The sequence below is a fragment of the Octopus bimaculoides genome, chromosome 8 (assembly GCF_046866305.1).
Source record: "Octopus bimaculoides isolate indiv1 chromosome 8, ASM4686630v1, whole genome shotgun sequence".
In the NCBI taxonomy this organism is placed as follows: domain Eukaryota; kingdom Metazoa; phylum Mollusca; class Cephalopoda; order Octopoda; family Octopodidae; genus Octopus; species Octopus bimaculoides.
Window position 1 is genome coordinate 87,388,265 of NC_142935.1, and position 19,553 is coordinate 87,407,817.

Below are 19,553 nucleotides of genomic sequence, written 5' to 3' on the forward strand. Positions count from 1 at the left end.
AGAGGTGAAGGTTAGTGGCAGGAAGGGCATCTGTTCCAACATAGTCCCATCTGACCCATGCAAGCATGGAAAAGTAGTCTTTATGATGATGATGATTGATACATACGTACGTATGTATGTAGATACGTACATACGTACGTATGCACGTACATACATATGTAAGTACGTACGTAAGCACACACGAGGTTTCAGATGTAATGTGCATGAGAGAAAATGGGTATCTGATTTGAATAGAAGATGGCAGTTGCTTATAGCAGTACTGAGCACTCATAGTGGATGAAACCTGTAGAAGAGGGACACCTAAGCATAGTATGAAGTGGTAAGGAGTGATCCCAAGGTGTTGAATCTCACAAAGGAGATGACAAAACTTATGATGAGTGGTGGTGCGTGCTGGAGAAGATCAATCAACCCACCTATGCAAACATTGCAAAATGCACTAAAAGGGTGGTAGCTATGGAGACAGGGCAGTGCAATATATTTACATTTAGGTCTCTTACCCAGTATGCTCTTGTTAAGTCTCCTACACCTTCTCCTTTTATTACCTTCTCATCGCTGTACCATGGTGCCTGTGTAACAAAGAATGACACCAGATATGTTCATACTCAGTGCCTTTTGTACAACCACTCTTCCATCTCAACACCTGTGTAATGAGGGCTGGCATTGTCTTTCTTTCCATTCACTATCCCCTACCATTACTCTTATGTACTGCTAGCAATCACGCCTATTCTTCCAGGTTACTCACATTACATCTATTACTGGGTCTTTCCTTCTATCACCCATCATTATTGCTATCCATCATTTTAGAATATACAGTATACCTCAGATAGACCATACAATGTTGGTAGACTTGCTTCTATCTTCCTTTTATTAAATGTACTTTGAGAATGTTTTCTGAGTCAGGGGTTTTCAAACTTTTTGACTTGCAGACCCCTTTATATTTCAGGCTTCACCTTAGGGACCCCCTTATAAACGCTTATGAAATTTATACATAAATATTTGCTTAAAATAACATATATTTTTACATTTATTTATTTCACAGTATTTAACAAATAGGTTTATTGTCAATTAAAAGATTTCGATTAAGAAAAACATATATAAAATCAAATTGCCCATTAAAAGTATTTGCTGTCTATGGACCCCCGTCTTGCCCTTGCGGACCCCCTGTGGTCCGGGGACCACAGTTTGAAAACCCCTGTTCTGAGTGACGTTGTTTGAAATAGTCCATATATAAGTATAGTTTGAAATGAATTTTCTGTTAAGTTTTTACATGGCACCGGCATGTTTTCTCTCTCTCTCACTACTCCATCTCTACTCATTGTTGACATACATCACCTTTTTCTTCTCCATCCCACACTCATGCTGTGTTTCTATTCAATTCTCTTACCAGCAAACAACATATAGCTGCCATAACTATCTTTCTTCTTTCTTCCTCTCTTTCTGATTTGTCTGCCCCCCCCCCTTTATTCACTTTCTTGATCAGTAACTCCAGTTAAGAACTGATTTGGTTTGTAAGGATCTGTCCAACTTATGTTAGCAATGAGTCATGTCCCTTGTATAACCTGTGTACAACCAACTACATCATGTATCAGGCCACAATACATGTAAAAATGGTAGCACAATGTCTTACAGAAAATTTATAACAAACTATACTTATATATGAATTATTTCAAACAACATCACTAAGAAAACATTCTCAAAGTACATTTAGTAAAAGAAAGGTAGAAGCAAGTCTACCAACATTGAATAGTCTATCTTAGGTTGAGCCACTGCATACAGTCTATTTGATTGAAAAATATTATATTTTACTAGTTGTAAGGCAGCGAAAAAGAAAGAAAAAAAACATGATTTATGAATGATTCCAGAAAGTAATATATATATGTAACAAGCAAAGTAGCTAGTTAGAAAATCTCAATTAGAAATGAAAGTTGTAACAATACTGAGAAGCAATGTTTATCACCACATCAATATGGCTGTTCAACATTACTACTGTTTAACCTCAGGCAGAGCTTCTGCCAGCTGGTTTTCAGTAGAATCTGCACCTCTGGATTATCAGCTCCGGTCGAACAGTCCAACAAATGTCAGCATGGAGAGTGGACATTAAATGATGATGATGATGATATATATATATATATATATATCGTTGCCAGTACTGCCGGACTGGCCTACGTAGGATTTTCGAGCGAGATCGTTGTCAGTGCCCCTGGACTGGTTCTTGTGCGGGTGGCACATAAAATACACCATTTTGAGCGTGGCCGTTGCCAGTACCGCCTGACTGGCCTTCGTGCGGGTGACACGTAAAAGCACCCACTACACTCTCTGAGCGGTTGGCGTTAGGAAGGGCATCCAGCTGTAGAAACTCTGCCAAATCAGATTGGAGCCAGGTGTAGCCATCTGGTTTCACCAGTCCTCAGTCAAATCGTCCAACCCATGCTAGCATGGAAAGCGGACGTTAAACGAAGATGATGATGATGATGATGATATATATATTCATTGTTATCATCTTCATTGTTTTAATGCCCATGTTTCCATGCTTGCATGGTTCAGATAGAATTTATTGAGGTAGATTTTCAACAGCAGGATACCCTTCCTGACGTTGAACCCTAACCTGTTTCCAAGCAAAGTAATGTTTTCTCATGTTGAGACAATTTTTTGCAGAATATTGGAAATGAATAACACCACCTGTATGACAGTGACAGTCATTTACGATTATCATGCAATGTCAAAACAAAGAGACATAAACATGCACACATCCACATACATATATATAACAGGCTTCTTTCAGTTTCTGTCTAACACATCCACTCACAGTGATTTGGTCTGCCTAGGGCCATAATAGCAGACACATGCCCAAGGTGCCACACAGTAGGACAGTAGGATTGAACCAAAAACCATGTGGTTGGGAAGTAAACATTTTAACCACATAGCCATGCCTGCATCTTCATTTATATATATACATACACACACATGTATATATATGGCTACTGTGATTGTTGAGTATATAAACAGATTGGCTTTTTGCTTCTCTGGATTGATCAAACTGATGTAGAACCCACTGATGAGAATCCAATTAGATTTGAAAATCAATTAAGGTTGTTCATCATGTTTTCAATCTACAGAGAAACTGCCTAATTAGCCATGTTTATAAAGGCACTATATAAGTTATATATACAAATATATATATATAATCATCCTCATCATCATTTAATGTCTGTTTTCCATGCTGGCATGGGTTGGACAGTTTGATAGGAGCCAGCAAGCCAGAGGGCTGCACTAGCACAGGTGCTTTCTGTGTGATACTGGTACCAGCGAGGTTCCCAAGTAACTAGCAAGACAAAGACCTCTTGGTTGAGAGAGGGAGTGGAACTGAGAGAAGGGGCAGTGTGCCTGGTGAGAGGTTAGAGTATGACAGAGGGACAGAGATAGTTGTCTTACAACAGAGGAGACACTTGGCTACCCAAGTAGAACAAGGAAAGAGAAGAAAGGTGAGAGAAGGATAGAGAGTTAGAGTGGGTGTGTGTGTGTGAGAGAGAGAAAGAGAGAAAAAGAGATGATGGTGGAGATGCATTAGGGCCTACATACAGGGAACAGTGTTAGGGAGAGTATAATTATATATAGTTATATATATATATATGCGCTGGTATGGACATGTGGTGAGAATGGAGGAGGATAGCTGTGTGAAAAAGTGCCTAACAGTTGAGGGAACCCGTGGAAGAGGTAGGCCCAGGAAGACCTGGGCTGAGGTGGTGAGGCAAGACCTTCGTACATTGGGCCTCACCGAGGCGATGACTACTGACCGAGACCTTTGGAAATGTGCTGTGCGTGAGAAGACCCGGCAAGCCAAGTAAGATCGTTGCCAGTGCCCCTGGACTGGTTCTTGTGCGGGTGGCACATGAGATGCACCATTTTGAGCGTGGCCGTTGCCAGTACCGCCTGACTGGCTCCTGTAGGATTTTCAAGCGAGATCGTTGCCAGCGCCCCTGGACTGGCTTGTGCGGGTAGCACATAAAAGACACCATTTCGAGTGTGGCCGTTTTCGTGCGGGTGACACGTAAAAGCACCCACTACACTCTCTGAGTGGTTGGCGTTAGGAAGGGCATCCAGCTGTAGAAACTCTGCCAAATCAGACTGGAGCCTGGTGTTGCCATCCGGTTTCACCAGTCCTCAGTCAAATCGTCCAACCCATGCTAGCATGGAAAGCGGACGTTAAACGATGATGATGATGATGATGATGATGATATACATATATATATATATATATATATATATATATATATATATAATTATGTGTATTTCTTCTATCTTAATGAATAAAAATTCTTCTGATAGAATAAATGGGTTAATAGAAACCAATGTAGCAAAGAACACAAAATAACTGTGGTTTAGTTCCTGTTTTTAAGGCAGGAACTCCTTGAAATTTTGGGTATTTGAGTATATTTAAGAATTTAATGATTGGAGAAAACGCATGTTATAATTGCATACTTTATTCCTACATATGTTTCAAAGGATTACAACCTGTGTGATCCATAGGGATCTTTGATATTAAAATTTTAACCTTCTCATCAGGGAAAGCATGGGAATCATCTTCAACATAAGACATATATATATATATATATATATATATATATATATATATATATATATATATATATATATATATATATATATATATATATATATATATATATATATATATATATATATATATATATATATATATATATATATATATATATATATATATATATATATATATATATATATATATATATATAGTGGAGGCGCAATGGCCCAGTGGTTAGGGCAGCGGACTCGCGATCATAGGATCGCGGTTTCGATTCCTAGACCGGGGGTTTTGAGTGTTTATTGAGCGAAAACACCTAAAGCTCCACGAGGCTCCGGCAGGGAATGGTGGCGAACCCTGCTGTACTCATTCACCACAACTTTCTCTCACTCTTACTTCCTGTTTCTGTTGTGCCTGTAATTCAATGGGCCAGCCTTGTCACACTGTGTCATGCTGAATATCCCTGAGAACTACGTTAAGGTTTACACGTGTCTGTGGAGTGCTCAGCCATTTGTACGTCAATTTCACGAGCAGGCTGTTCCGTTGATTGGATCAACTGGAACCCTCAACGTCGTAAGCGACGGAGTGCCAAAACACACACACATATATATATATATATATATATATATATATTTGTATCTCAGTGCTCTCTTATGGCATGGGCATACTGGACAATTGTTTAGGAGTCTAGAGGCCCAATGCTAATCTATGTATGATATTGTTGTCGATGGAGGAACTTCTGTGCATTGCTTTGCAGGGTGCCTATATTACACTTAAGGATAACTTAGGTGTGTATGTTTTGTGTGTGTGCATGCATGTGTGTGTGCATGTGTGTATACGTGTGTGTGTGTGTGTGTGTGTGTGTGTGTGTGTGTGTGTGTGTGTGTGTGTGTGTGTGTGTGTGTAAGTGTATGGAAAATGGAAAGTGTGCATGCATTTTAGTATCACTATATTTATTTTAATAAACTGTCTCACTGAATCCCAAGAAGAATGTGTCAACAAATATTAATATTGTAGAATCACAAAAGACTGTGTTTTGGAATTTGTTTGTGTCACATACTTAATTAATAATAAGTATGTGACAAACTAGTAAAGAAGATACCTCTACAGAGTTTCTCAACAATTTGCAAGAAATAACAGCTAAATTTCCTTCAAACACACCCTACTATCTTGATAGAAGGACATGAATATTGCAATACAAAATAGTAACAAGAAAATAAGACAGGACGGTCACCTATGAGACATCCTTGATCATAGATCTGCTGGATTGGGGCTGACAGAGGGTAAAACAACATCAGTTTCAGTTAATTAGTCTGCAGGTCCTTCTTTTTAACCTACAGTTGGTGGCCCTCAAAGTGGTAAATTGTGAATTTTATTTTTTAAAGCCATACAAGAAAGTGAAGAGAATGCATGTAAATGGCATCAAGTGTTTTAAAAATTATTTTTTTGTAAACAATAAAGAATGATAAAAGAAAAAAATTCTACGTACTTGGAAGTCAACCGTGCTGGAAATTAGGGGCTTGTCCCTCTTCATGGTAATAGGATTGGTAACAAACTGGGTATTGTCTTGATGAGAACCTATTCCCAAGAACACATTGTAAATGTGAGAATTAGAAAATCTAGTCAACAGTTATGTACATGATAAAAACATATATATATATATATATATATATATATATATATATATAACACACCCCCTGGGGGTTATATATACACACACACACACACACATATATGAGAAGAATTTAGGTCTTAGTAGACATAAGATGTGGTCTATTTCTAGCACATTAAATGTCCACTTTAGTGGTCAACGTTATATATAAAAATATACTTTAATCCCCTGAGATCGCAGATATTGTTTCTGAATCTCTCTGATTCTTTAAATGTGCTAGCTTCCTGGTAATAAATCGATATTAATTAATATATGATTTTTTAGCCTATGTTTTAATTATATATATATATATATATATATATAAATAGATAGATAGACAGAGAAAGAGAGAGATAGAGAAATAGATGGGTAGACAGATATGCATGTATATGTACGAGTGTACATATATGTATGTGTGTATGTATGTGCGCGCGTGTGTGTGTGTGTGTGTGTGTGTGTGTGTGTGTGTGTGTGTAAATTTAAGTCACAATATATGGATTCAAGTGATCTGGCAGTACCCATAAAAAAAAGCTCCTTAATGTATCATTCTACAAAACATAGAGGATATATAGTCCGATACAAGAGAAAACAATGAGTGTAAAAATCATAAATGACAGAGAAATAGTTTGAGGATATAGCTTTTAAATTCTACATAATTTTGTAGGATTTTTTGCATTTTGCATTAATGCAAGTATGTAAGTAATTTATTTATTATTAAATGATTAAATGATTTACATGTTTTTAAGTTATGAAACAATTTGTTGTGATAGAATTTTCTTATAATTAAATAAAATGTCATCAAACTGTTTCTCTGCCATTTGCAGTGAAACTAAAATAGATAAGACTATAAATAATAGTAGGGAGTATACAAAATTTTTAAAAAACCCTTGGATAAGAAAAATTTGGAAATTGTCTCTGGGACTCAAACCCACATCTTCTGTGAAGATGACTTTTTCCATTCAAGGAGTTTCTGTTTTTTTAAGCCAATATTGTACATACTATTATTTATAGCTTTATCTGTTTTGAATTCCACTGTTAAAATAAATAATTCATATTGCTCAAAGTTTTTTAATTTTCTTGCTTTCTCTCTCTCTCACTCTCTCTCTCATACACACACATACATAACTGAAAGCAAAGCAATAAAAATAAAGAAAAAAAACAAAACAGACCCTCCACATAAAAGCAAAAAAAAAAAAAGAAACAGCACACATATTCAGCTAAAAACATCAAAGAAACAGGCTTTTCCACAAAACCAGCTCCAATGATGACTTGTAACTGAATGCCAGGGTGAGATAGTCCTTGCCCATACCACCCTCCTCCACAACAGCAACAGCAACCTTCAATGAGTCCTTGGTACCATGGGGCTGCTGACCAGTCATACCTCAATAATACGCCAAGCACAGCAGTCTAGAAAGCTCAGATCGAAGCTAGAAAGCTTTATGTTACATGATCACACAGTCCTCCTAGGCCTTGCCAGACAAAAGCTATCCTCTGCTCATCACATAAAACTTATAACTGAAGTTTTCAATCACCAGAAATCTGATACTGGATTCTTGCTTGGTGATGGCCTTCAGTGGCCTGTTGGGATTGTCGTTGATGATATCTTGAACCTGCAGGCCAAAATTGGCATTTCTGACAGCTGAGAGTGTTTCTTAATCTTTCCTTTCAATGAAATGTCCCTGCTGAAGCCTTCAGCTCTTTCCTGACAACTGAATATGAAAGACCTAACTGCATATAAGAAGCTAGTGATTCTCAAGCCATTGTAATTGGTGGCCAAAAGCTATGAACACACCATGCCTTTTCATTTTCTGTGTCAGACAGCAACCTGCTATGTTGATGCAGCAGATATGTCTAAAAGATAAAGTTATAATTTGGCACATTTACGTTGCCTCCCATTTGTGGACCGCTAAATAATTAGTTTACAAATACCAAATGTAACCTCTGTGTGTGTGTGTGTGTGCATCTGTGTGTGTCTGTGTGTATATATATATATATATATATATATTCACACACACACACACATAGACATATAATGTTTTAATATTTTGCTTAGGCATTGCGCGACTAATAGCCTGGTGTAGAACTCACTATACATATACTTCAGAAGTATAGAGCAGTAATAAGAAAATGAGATGACAAAGGGATAAATGATTGTATTACGAATTTCATCTGCTTACGGCTGTTTCTGCTATGCGATATAGTTGAGTGCCTGAATAGCATCTTATAGCTTCATTGGAGCAATTTATTTGGGAAAGAATTATATTATTGCTTATACAGGGGATGACATCAGCTATGAGAAAGCATCCTCTGTGTGTGTGTGTGTGTGTGTGTGTGTGTGGGTTTGTGCATGTGCGCACATATGTGTGTGTGTGTGTTCAAGGCTCTGATGAAGCTATAAGGTGTTATTCAGGCACTCAACTATGAGTCCACTATATGTTATACCAGAAACAAATGTAAGCTAAAGAATTTCATAAGATTAATCATTTATTCCTTTCTTATCTGTCTTTCTTATAATATATATATATATATATATATATATATATATATATATATATATGTCATCATCATCATTTAATGACCGTTGTCCATGCTGGCATGCTGGAAGGCTGCACTAGATTTCTGTCTGATTTGGCATGGTTTCTACAGCTGCATACCATTCCTAATGTTAAACACTCCGAGAGTGCAATGGGTATTTTTATGTGCCAGGATCCTTTTTAAGACACTTGATGCCATTCATTTGCATTCTCTTCACTTTCTGGTATGGCTTTAAAAAATAAAATTCACAGTTTACCATGTATATATATATATATATATATATATATATATATATATATATATATATATATATATATATATATTTATTTATTTATATATATATATATATATCAGGTCATTAAGAATGAAATGTCCAATTTTGAACTGAAAGTTTATTTTACTTTATCTCAACAAAAAGCAATGCAGTTAATCAAAGTATGCACCTAAATGATCAGCACAATTTTGCCAGTTTATTGGTAGCTTATTTATGCCAGTAGTGAAGAATTCTGGAGAGCAAGAGGTGATGATATCATGAAATTTTTTTTCGCATCTTCTTCAGATTTGAAGTTTTTCCTTGGAAAAAGTTGTCTAAAGCCTGGAAACCGTGAGTGCAAGGTCTGGTGAATATGGTGGATGACAGAGTACTTCCAAGTTCAGTTCCTGTAACTTGAGTAGCATTCTTTGTGCAACATGTTATCAAGCATTGTCTTGCAAGAGAATTGGTCTGTCTCTATTGACCAATCTCTGTTTAATTACAAGTTCATTCATCATTTCATCCAGTTGATTGATGTATACATCTGCTGTAATTGACTTACCAGGTCTCATGAAGCTGTAATGAATGATACCAGCGCTGGACTACTAAACAGACACCAGTAAAATTTTTTGGTGAATATTCTTTTTTGGATTGTGTTTTGGCACTTCGTCTCTATCCGACCACTGTGCAGAATGCTTGCAGGTGTTGAAAAGAATCCATTTTTCATCAAACGTAACCATACGATGCAAAAATAGTTTGCTTTTATGTCATGATAGCAAAGAGCAGCAAGTTTCAAGATGATTTTTATTTCTTTTCCCTTACTGAAAATCATATGGGGGAAATGATCAATAGGGGTGGGGGTGAAATTTCTGAGGCTTCAACCTCACCTCACCCCATTTTTCGGACCCAAAAAAGGGTTTTGTAGCACATTAGGAGGTCACAGGAATTCATTCAACAAAAAAAAAAAAATTTCCAATGATTCCTATTCCCTTCCTCGCCCTACTGACCTTTTTTCCGAACCAAAATAAGGGATTTGTAGCACATAAGGAGGTCAGGATATTTAATTCCACACAAAAAATCCGAGTTTTTTTCTTTTTTCTTGGTGAAAATCATGCGGGTGTTAATCTAAAAATTTACCCTTTGTTTTTCTTTCTTGCCATTGCTAGACAGGTGACTTAACTCATATTAGCAAACTTACGGATTTCACCAAAGTGGAAATTGGTAAAAGTTATGGTTTTCAATCAAATTTTACTACTATCCACAGCTGCCTCAGGGAAAATAAGTTGACAAAAAACACAGCCATGATCGTGACCAATGTCCTAAAATTGGAGCGACATGCGTGCTAATTTGTGCACGTGCATAAATTACATTCGCGTACACACATACACCCTGCCTTCCATAGATAGATAGATAAATAAGTGACTTTAAATAAATATATTTTAATTGTTATGTGAGAAAGTATACATAACCTGATTATAAAATATAGTGTCTTTCAAAAACATCCTAAATTTGAAAACTATATCTCATTTTACATTTTTATTTTTGATGAACGCTGTTAGTTACTCTCTCTCCCTCACATACACACACACACACACAAATGTACACATACATCAACACATAACTTCTCTCTCTTCTTCACACACTTTCACTCTTCTATGGTATGTATTTATGCATGTATATATGCATGTATATATATATATATATATATATGTATGTATATATAAACAGGTATATACATACATGTACATATATATATATATACACATGCATATATATATATATATATATATATACATGCATATATATATATATACATGTATATGTATATATATATATATGTATATACATTCATATGTATATACATGTGTGTGTGTATATATATATATATATGTTTATATATATATATATATATATATGCATATATATATATATATATGTATATATATATTTATATATGTACACATATATATATCATCATCATCATCGTTTAACGTCTGCTTTCCATGCTAGCATGGGCTGGACGATTTGACTGAGGACTGGCGAACCAGATGGCTACATCAGGCTTCAATCTGATTTGGCAGAGTTTCTACACCTGGATGCCCTTCCTAACGCCAACCACTCTGAGGGTGTAGTGGGTGCTTTTACGTACCACCAGCACGATTGCCAGTTAGGCGGTACTGGCAACAGCCACACTCAAAATGGTGTATTTTACGTGCCACCTGCACATGAGCCAGTCTAGTGGCACTGGCAATGACCTCGTTCGAATATCTTTCTCCGTGCCACTGGCACAAGTGCCAGGAAGGTGACGCTGGTAACGATCATGCTCAAATGGCGCTATTTACGTGCCACTGGCATGGAAGCCAGACAGCTGCTCTGGCAGAGATCACGCTCGGACGGCGCTCTTATATATGCATATATATATATATATATATATATATATATATATATATATGTTTTATATGTGTATACACACACATATATATATATATATTGAAGCTATTCCTTATAGGTATAAAGATACCATAAACAAGTATAAAAATGGAGAAAATATGTTAAAATCAAAATTGAATTCAATACATACGCATGTTTCAAAAGACAATACAATTGTTTAAGAAAAGAAAATAATAATAATAAAAATTATAACTAGAGTTATGCATTGTCGTTCTCATCAGTGTGAAGAATTTTTAGGAAGAACATCAAAAAAGTTACTAATAAAATTCAATAAGGAAAAACAGATGTGTGCATGTATATATATGTATTGTATGTGTGTATGTGTAGCTATGTACGTGTTCTGTGTGTATCTATGTATATATATATACATATATGTTGTGTGTATGTGTATGTGTATATATATATATATATATGTATGTATTTCCATGTGTATAATCATCATTATCATCGTTTAATATCCGCTTTCCATGCTAGCATGGGTTGGACAACTTGACTGAGGACTGGAAAGCCAGAAGGCTGCACCAGGCTCCAATCTGATCTGGCAGAATTTCTAAAGCTGGATGCTCTTTCTAATGACAACAACTCCGAGAGTGTAGTGGGTGCTTTTACATGCCACCAGCACGAGGGCCAGTCACACGGTACAGGCAACGGCCATGAACAAAAAGGTGTTTTTTACGTGCCAGCTCAGTAGCACTGGCAACGACCTCGCTCAAATGATTTTCTAACGTGCCCCCAGCACAAGTGCTAGAAGGCGACGCTGGTAACGTTCACCCTCAAAGGGTGCTAGACAGCTGCTTTGGCAATGAACACGCTCAGACAGTGCCGTTAGTGCTCCACTGGCGCAGGTGCCAGTCATCGAGTATGGTTCAATGATGATTTTGATTTCACTTGCTCCAACAGGTCTTCGCAAGCAGGGTTTTTAGTGTCCAATGAAGTAAAGATATGAATAAGTGAGCTGGTTACACTTTTGGCAGAGGTCACAGATTATGCTCTCACTTGCCTTGCTGGGTCTTCTCACGTATTGCATATTTCCAAAGGTCCCGGTCACCGGTCATTGCCTCGGTGAGACCTAAAGTTCAAAGGTCATGCTTCACCACCTCATCCCAGGTTTTCCTGGGTCTACCTCTTCCACAGGTTCCCTCAAATGCTAGGGTGTGGCACTTTTTCACACAGCTATCCTCATCCATTCTTGCCACATGTCCATACCAGCACAATCGTCTTTCTTGCACACCACAACTGATGCTTCTTAGGTCCAACTTTTCTCTCAAGGTACTTACATTCTGTCGAGTATGCACACTGACATTACACATCCATTGGAGCATATTGGCTTCGTTTCTTGCGAGTTTACGCATGTCCTCAACAGTCACGGCCCATGTTTCACTGCCATGTAGCATGGTTGTTCGTACACATGCATCATAGAGTCTGCCTTTTACTCTGAGTGAGAGGCCCTTTGTCACCAACAGAGGTAAGAGCTCTCTGAACTTTGCCCAGGCTATTCTTATTCTAGCAGCTACACTTTCAGTGGTTTGGACATGTGGTGAGAATGAATGAGGATAGCTGCGTGAAAAAGTGCCACACCCTAACAGTTGAGGGAACCCGTGGAAGAGGTAGAGGCCCAGGAAGACCTGGGCTGAGGTGGTGAGGCAAGACCTTCGAACATTAGGCCTCACCGAGGCGATGACTACTGACTGAGACCTTTGGAAATGTGCTGTGCGTGAGAAGATCCGGCAAGCCAAGTGAGATCGTTGCTAGTGCCCCTGGACTGGCTCTTGTGCGGGTGGCACATAAGATGTACCATCTTGAGCGTGGCCGTTTTATTCGATTGTCAAAGAATATGTATAAGAATATGTATATGTATTTTTCCATATGTGTATTTTCATACACTGTTTTTAACAATTTCACCTTAATATCAGAGAATGTGTGACAATCAGTATGTAACACTACAAAGTTCATACAAAGCTTTATACTTTAAATATATTTTATCATCAAAGAATGTATATATGCATTTTAATACTCAAACTGTTTTTAAACATTTTTTATTATTCTCAAAGACTTTTGATAATCTTTTTCTAAAAAAGTGAAACCGGTTAAGTAAATAAATATTTTTAAAAAATAAGTGCATTTTCAAACCTTCTTTCATATATATTTCCACTCGTACGGTATTCCACAACTTTACTTTATTATATATATATATATATATATATATATATATATATATATATATATAAGTGCAGGCGAGGCTGTGTGCTAAGAAGCTTGCTTCCCAACCACATGGTTCTGAGTTCAGTCCCACTGTGTGGCACCTTGGGCAAGTGTCTTCTACTTTAGCCTTGGGCCGACCAATGCCATATCAGTGGTTTTGGTTGACGGAAACTGAAAGAAGTCTGCTCTGTATACCTATATATATTTATATGTCTTTATTTGTGTCTGTGTTTGTTCCCCACCACACACACACACACACACACACCACTGCTTAGAAACTGATGTTGGTGTGTTCACGTCCCCGTAACTCAGTGGTTCGGCAGAAGATATCAATAGAATAGCCACCAGGCTTACAAAGAATGGGTTCAGGGGTTGATTTCTTGAACTAAAAGGCAGTTCTCCAGCATGGCGACAGTCAAGTGACTGAAACAAGTAACAGAGTAAAAGAGTAATATATATCTATTGATATATGTGTGTGTGTGTGTGTGTGTGTGTGTGTGTATGGATATATATATATACATATATTACAGCTGCAGGCTGACCAAAGCCTTGTGAGTGGATTTCATACATGGAAACTGAAAGAAGACTGTCGTATATATATGTGTATATTTGTGTTTGTGTGTGTGTGTCTGTGTCTGTACGCCCACCATTGCTTGACAACCAATGTTGCTGTATTTACGTTCCCACCACTTAGCGGTTCGGCAAAAGACAATGGTAGAATAAGTACTAGGCTTACAAAGAATAAACCTGTGGTCAATTTGTTTGACCAACAGCTGTGCTCCAGCATGGCTGCAGTCACAAAACAAGTAAAACAATAAAAAAACTATGCCATTGTTATCTTGAGCAAGGCCAGTATCTCTGCTAATATATATATATATATGTATATGACAGGATTCTTTCAATTTCTATCTATTAAATCCACTCATGTGGCTTTGGTTGGCCTGAGGTGGTAGTAGAAGACACTAGCCTAAGGTGCCACTCATTTCGACTGAACCCGGAACATGTGGTTAAGAAGCAAGCTTATTACCAGACAGCCATCTCTGTGCCTATATATACATATACATATATATATGACTTAATAGAGTTGTCACTGTTTAGTTATGTATTTAGGAGTGGCTGTAATTTACTTATTGAATTTATTTATCGATACAGTTGTACATTGGGTAAATGTGTTTGAAAGTTGTGGTTTCTTTGGTTTGTTTGTTCCCAAACACTTATTTTAATGCTGTTGTCACTGCTGGATTGAATGGTACTGCCTATGTGTCGAAATCATAATGATATCTGTGGGCCAGCTGATGATGGAGGTCTGTTTGATTGTCAGTATGGCTGTTTTTATATACTCTCTCTCTTTTACTCTTTTACTTGTTTCAGTCATTTGACTGTGGCCATGCTGGAGCACCGCCTTTAGTCGAGCAAATCAACCCCAGGACTTATTCTTTGTAAGCCTAGTACTTATTCTATCGGTCACTTTTGCCAAACTGCTAAGTTACGGGGACGTAAACACACCAGCATCGGTTGTCAAGCGATATTGGGGGACAAACACATATATATATACATATACATATATACAACGGGCTTCTTTCAGTTTCCGTCTACCAAATTCACTCACAAGGCTTTGGTCGGCCCGAGGCTGTAGTAGAAGACATTTGCCCAAGGTGCCACGCATTGGAACTGAACCCGGAACCATGTGGTTGGTAAGCAAGCTACTTACCACACAGCCACTCCTACGTGGATTAGTATTGTTGGATTGTTGGTATGGCTTTGGAATAGTAGCCTTGTAGCTCTTCAACCTTTCTATACTGTCAGTCATCACTTCTTCTCCTCTACTATTTGTTCAACTCATATTTATCATTAATCACTCCATCACTCTTGTTCACCACTCACTACATTCACACTCAAATCCCTCCCTCCATCTCTAATGGTCCCTTGCTCTCCCTATACACTCCTGCCACTTCTACCCACTCTTCCCCGCTTCTGTCCTCGTGCTCTCTTCTATACACCTTTTTGTATTTTGAGAGCCTACTTTGATATCTCGTCACCACCACCATCTTTATCTTTCTTTCCAAAACCACTCTGATTACTTCTATCCACTCTTATATTCTGCCAAGTAGCTATGTATCTCCTCTATAGCAAGACACCTGCTCTGTTCTTCCCTTTCCATTTTTTAATCTCTCAACAACTAACTCAAAGCCACCTCCCTCTCAGTCAGAAGGACACTTTTGTCTTGAGAGTTACATGATGATCTCACTAGTGCTGGTATACCCCCAAAATGCACCCAGTACTTGATAAAATGGTTGGCATTAGGAGGGCATCCAGTTGTAGAAACCGTATCAAAGCAGACAGTGGAGCATGACACAGCCCTTCAACTCACTGGATCCTGTCAAACCCTCTGACTCATGTCAGCATAAAAGACATGTTAAAGGGTGATGATTATGATGATGAATGATATATAACACACACACACACACACACCAACACCCAACCTCAACTTTCCCAGCTGGTTCATAAGCAGCTGTACTGTAACAGTACAAATAAAGAACATGGCCTTCAAGGCTTGAAAAAAACCACACCCATCTCTTTTAACTAGTTAACTTTTACCCACTATCACAACTACTTGGGAATCACCATTTAAATGCAATAGATGCATTTGTGCATCATAGCACAGCATGCAAACTCTCCTGCCTCCCCCAGACTACAGCCAGTGATTTTGGTCCTCTGCCAACAGGATCTTAATTAACTTAATGTAATCCTCCAGCCAGCCATTTCCAAACATGCAGTGTTCTGTTGAGAAAGCCTCCACATTTTTTGTCTAGTTTGCATCTAATTTCACATTACTCACACTCAAAAAAACTTCTCCCAAAATGTTTCTTCACTTCCCCAGTTTCATATATATATATATATATATATATATATATATGCATGTATGTATGTATGTATATCTCACCAGCATTATTTAGCATCTGTATTTCATTCTGGCTTGGTTTGGACAGTCTAATAGGATTCAGCATATCAGAGAAATGCATTGAGTTCCAATGTCTATTTTGGCATAGTTTCTATGGCTAGATGCCCTTCCTAATGCCAATCACTTTACAAAGTGCACTGGATGTTTTTTCATGTCATCGGCATTAGTGAGGTCATCAAGTAGGTCACAAGACAAGCCCCCTTGACTGAAGGGCATGAAGGGCATGAGGGAAGTGATTTATGTCAGGTATTGAAAGATAAGCGTATGATTGAGAGATTGAGAGATAAGAATAGGTATCTGGCTGTAGAGGAGATACATGGCTACTCGACTAGAAAAAAAGAGAAGGTGGTGGTGATGAGGTTTTAGGATGTACTTTTAGGGTACAAAAAAATAAATGAGTGGGATGGGGACAGAGGAAAAGGTAAAAGGATAGGGACAGAAGAGCAGGTAAGTTTGAGAGAGTAAAAGTGAACAAGCGATAGTTAGAGGTAGGGAATACAGGGTTATAGGTAATAGGAAATAAAAGTGGGCCAGAGAGGAGGTGATAAGTGGTAGTACAAAAGAGGGGAGGTGGAAGCAACATTGAAATGAAACTATATGGATCAGAAATAGGGAAATGATGTGGAGTGTGTGAAGGACAGGGATGAGTACTCATTGACAAGGATAGAGATCGGAAATATGTAGAATGAATATATAGAGAGAGTGAAGAACAAGGGAGGTGGGGTGCATAGCCGACATGACATGGTGTCCAATATTGAGAATGTGAAGAAGGTGACATGGGAAGGTGCCACATGGAGAGAGGAAACTAGTAGCTCAAAAATGTGAAGGATGAAATATATGCATCTCTACACTCATATCAATAATATTAATAATTTATAATTACAGCTATCGAGATTGTGCTGTAGTTTGAAGAGTGATAGAAGGATGAGTGTTGGGAAGATGGATCATGGGGACAGTTTGAATGCAAAGGTATATTTATATACATATAAGTGTATATGAGTGAACACAGATGTGCTTCATTTGTGCATATGCAGGTGTATGTGTGTGTGTGTGCGCATGTGTGTAGATGTAACTATAACTATGACCATACACACCAAATGTAAAAACAGCTTCTGGTCACAACAGTATAGGTGAAACACTGGGATGATATCCCAATCACTCACCTCAGGAAGTATGCCTCAGAGTTAACTTCTATCTGCACCAAACTCTACAATCTCAGCTCTGTAAGGACCTATCCTGACATTTGGAAACATGCTACAATGTGTCTTTTTCTTATGAAAGACAATGATTCTGAAACCATCAACTAACAACCTAATACTCTCACTTCCAACATTTCAAAGTGATGAAAGTGGTCATTAAGAATTATCTCCTACATCATCTTGAGTCCTTTTTCTATCCTCAGGCACCACCAGTATGTATGGCTACTTCTACAAATCCATGTTTACTGGAGCCCTACTCTCATATATATCTTTCACCAATAACCAGTAACCTTTAGAAATTTCATTGAAAGCAATGTTGTCACACTTTATTTCAGCATGTGAATCTCTTGGTTAAGCCTTCTGCTAAAAGTCTCCGTCCATCTCATATTTTTTGGATTAAACATTTCCTCTCAGATGACACCTTCAAAACATAAATGACTTTACAATGAAATAGTGAAGTACCTGTTCTGTATTTCAGTACCTGTTCTGTATATAAGACTTGATGTCTTATATACAGAACAGGTACTGCAATATCTGCACCACAGAAAAGATGGTCATCTTATTTCCAAAAAAAAACACCCTAAACTCAAAACAGAGTTGATATCATTTTGTATGCACTGACCATAATATCTGCACAAAAAAAGGTAAAAGTTGAAACCTAATGGATAATGACTTCCTGAAATTCCTCCAGCCTCTACCCACCCAAACATAATTTATCCTCTATTTTATATTCACAACTATTTCCTCTTCCATCTTAATTTTAATATTTCTTGAATCCACCTATGCCACCACATTCTCTGATACTTCCTTAAAACATGACAACATTGACTAGCATGCATGTGTTGGTACACAAACATACTTTAAACAAAGACCCCACCACCTCTACCAAGTTTTAACATACATCAAACCTCCAATATTTTTATCATATTTATTAAAACCCTATTATCAACCATTGTTATCACTATTGTAGATTCATAAATGTTGGTAGTTTTACAATCTATATTATATATATTATTCTTGTTATTGTATTATCACCTTCCATCATATCCCAGTTTATGTGCTGTTCTTTCCACACCATTATGTTTTCATTTTCCATTTTAACTCTTTTATCTAAGAAAGATTGTTTTTAATGGTATTTTGAGAATTTCTTTGAAGATGTGTCAAGGTTTTAAAAGAAAAGAAAAACTTTTTTTGTGAATACATTTTTTTTAAGGTTCTTTTTCTTCAGACCTTTGTGTTTAAAACTATTTAAAATTGTTGAATATTGGGGAAATCATTTGAGAAATTTTCTCAAGTTCTTGAAAACATTTTTTGAATTTCAAAACCATTAGTACAATTATCACTTTTACCATCATCTCATAATAATAATAATAATAATAATAACAATAATAATAATTATTATTATTATTATTATTATCAAAGCACCAAACTACCAGAACCATTATCATATTGGACAAAATCCTTTGAAGTATTTCTTCCAGCTCTTTACATTCTGAACACAAATCCTGCTGAGGTTGACTTCGCTTCTCATCTTTTTAAGATTGATAAAATAAAGTACCAGTCAAGTACTTAGGTTGATGTAATCAACTGATCCTCCTCCACCAAAAATTGCTGGCAAAATCACTACCACTGCAGGAAAAAAAAAAATGGTTAGCAGCATTTCTTCTGGCTTTATGTTCTGGGTTCAAATGTCACTGACGTTGACTTTGCTTTTCATCCTTTCAGAATCAATAACATAA

The 19,553-nt window shown here is 37.2% G+C and overlaps 1 protein-coding gene across 2 annotated transcripts in view; it reads right to left on the bottom strand.

The window, feature by feature from the left end:
• The window catches only part of LOC106872400 (membrane progestin receptor beta), a 70,530-nt gene that overhangs the window by 38,330 nt on the left and 12,647 nt on the right, over positions 1 to 19,553 (bottom strand). For both annotated transcript variants that reach the window (XM_052970229.2, XM_014919391.3), the window contains exon 2: positions 6,051 to 6,139. The gene's annotated coding sequence lies outside the window, so the exon portion shown is untranslated. The remainder of the gene's footprint in view (positions 1 to 6,050; positions 6,140 to 19,553) is intronic.